At 51.7% G+C, this 2,694-nt stretch overlaps 1 pseudogene; it reads left to right on the top strand.

Annotated features, from left to right (window-relative positions):
* The window catches only part of LOC102855355, a 2,831-nt pseudogene extending 2,288 nt beyond the window's left edge, over positions 1 to 543 (top strand).
* The last annotated feature ends 2,151 nt before the right edge of the window (positions 544 to 2,694 follow it).

Below are 2,694 nucleotides of genomic sequence, written 5' to 3'. Positions count from 1 at the left end.
GGGCGGCGCGGCCGGGGCCACCTCGCTCTGCTTCGTCTACCCGCTGGACTTCGCCCGCACCCGGCTGGCCGCCGACGTGGGCAAGTCGGGCACGGAGCGCGAGTTCAAGGGCCTGGGGGACTGCCTGGTCAAGATCAGCAAGTCTGACGGCATCCGCGGCCTCTACCAGGGCTTCAACGTGTCTGTCCAGGGCATTATCATCTACCGGGCCGCCTACTTTGGCGTCTACACGGCCAAAGGTATACTCCCGGACCCCAAGAACACACACATCGTGGTCAGCTGGATGATTGCGCAGACGGTCACTGCACTGCGGTGGCCGGAGTGGTGTCCTACCCGTTCGACACCGTGCGGAGAAGGATGATGATGCAGTCTGGCCGGAAAGGAGCGGACATCATGTACACGAGGACGATTGACTGCTGGCGTAAGATCTTGAAGGACGAGGGCGGCAAGACCTTCTTCAAGGGCGCCTGGTCCAACGTGTTGCGGGGCATGGGCGGGGCCTTCGTGCTGGTCATCTACGACGAGCTCAAGAAGGTCATTTAGGGCCGCTGCTAATGGCTGCCCCTCCCCCTCCATGTGGACCACCAGCCACCCCTCCGTGTGGACCACCCCCCCTTCCATGTGGACCACTGTCCTCCAGGACTCCCCCATCTGTCAGGACCACCGGGCCCGGGGCTTAACCCCCTCGGACCCCCCGCCCACCCGCACCGTCCACACATCCAGTAGTGGATGGTGCCCGGGGACCCCAGTCCAGAGGGCGCACGGCGCCGTGTGTCCAGTATTTATTTACAGAATCATGACTCCTCCCCGCCCACCTGTGTGCGAACCTGTGTGCGCCCCGGCCACCTGTGCGTGCGTCTGCGCCCCCACTTCTGCCAGCCCCCATCATGTCTCAATGTCGGACTCCAGCCAGACCAATAAACAGGAAGCGCCAGTCGGAAAAAAAAAATTCTCAATGCTTTCTTATCTATTCTGGTCTTAGAGACAATACTATCAGCTAAAGTAGAAAGAACTGACCCATCATCATCATCATCATCATCATCATCATCAAGCTAGAAGCACTTCGTTGTTGCTGTTGTTATGTGCCATTGAGTCGCTTGCAAGAGCCCTAAACACCATTCTATTCTGTGCCAACCTCACCGTCTCAAACGCACTCATTCCCACCACTCCAGTCACAGAATCGATCCATCTCATCCAAGGTCTTCCTCTCCTGTGCCGCCCCTCCACTCTGGCAAACATGATGTCCCTCTCCAAGGACCGGTCCCTCCCTGCAACAAGCCCAAAGTATGTCAGACGAAGCTTCAGAATCCTTGACTCCAGGGAGCATTCCGGCTTCACCCTCTCAAGGACAAACCTGTTTGTTCTCCTAGCAGTCCATGGTATATTCAACACTCTTCTCCAGCACCACAGCTCAAAGGCATCAATTCTCTTTCTATCAGCCCTATTCACTGTCCAACTCTCTGATGCATAGCACGTAATTGTGAAGACTATAGCCCAGATCAGGCACACCTTAGTCTCCAGCCTGACGTCGTTGCTCTTCAGTACTCTTGAGAAACACTTTACATGTGCCAAATAGTGTGTACACACTGTAGGAGGAAAGGATGCAAGAACAGTTGGTGATAGGGAGTATCTCTTTCATTGTCTTCCTTGTTTTGCTGAGTCTAATGTGACATAAAGTTGCTTTGCAGTAGGAAAACTCTTAATAAGGACTAAGAGGACGATCTAACTTAATCCTCAAAAGGTTTTAAGGGGAGATTGTGTTAGGTCTTGTGTAGTCTTGGGTCCTTATTTCATCCTGGAAAGGGTTAAACCGGGTGGCTCCTTGGAGGCAAGGATTCTGAGGCTTCGTCTGACATACTTTGGACATGTAAGGAGGGACTAGTCCTTGGAGAAGGACATCATGCTTGGTATGGTGGAGGGACAGTGCAGGAGGGGAAGGCCCTCTATGAGGTGGATTGATTCAGTGACTGGGGTAATCGGGATGGGAGTGTCAGAGACAGTGCGACTGGCACAGGACAGAGTTTAGGGCTGTTGTACATAGGGTCGCTATGAGTCACAAGTGACTCGACGGCACATACCAACAACAACAACATTGCCTGGCTTTGGTGTATTGTTGTTGGTAGGTGTTGTCGAGTATAATTCAAAGCGACCCTATGAACAACACATCTGACCCCTGTCCTGTGCCATCATCAGCATCTCTGACACATTGATCCCGTTGCTGCGGTTCCTGTGTCAATCCATCTGGTTGAGGATCTTCTTCTCTTTTCGGATCCTCCTCCTTTCCAAGAATTATGTCTGTTTTTAAGGACTAGCTCTCCCTCCTAACAACATGGATAAAGCATGTGATGAGCACTCAGGCTGCTCTTTCTCCAACATGTATCTGTTTACTCTTTTGACAGTCCATGGAATATTCAGTACTATTCCCAATATCACAGCTCGAAGGCATTCATTCTTCTTTTGTCACTCTTTTAATTGTCTAGCTCTCGGGTGCATAGCAGATTATTTAATCAGGTATACCTTACTCTTTAAACGGATATCATTGCTCCTCAGTGCTTTGGAGAAGTCCTTGACAGCAGAATTTCCCCAGTGCAGTACATCTCCTGAGGGTACCAAGGGTGTAGATTGTGGAGCCAAGTAAGATGAAACCATTCAGTCCTTCAAAAGCTTTAGTTCTTCTTTGTTGTTGTTGTTGTT

Source organism: Elephantulus edwardii, unplaced genomic scaffold (genome assembly GCF_000299155.1).
Source record: "Elephantulus edwardii isolate Elephantulus edwardi_28Jun2011 unplaced genomic scaffold, EleEdw1.0 scaffold01937, whole genome shotgun sequence".
NCBI lineage: Eukaryota > Metazoa > Chordata > Mammalia > Macroscelidea > Macroscelididae > Elephantulus > Elephantulus edwardii.
Note: the sequence above shows the minus strand (reverse complement) of the source record. Positions and strands in the feature narration are given on the sequence as shown.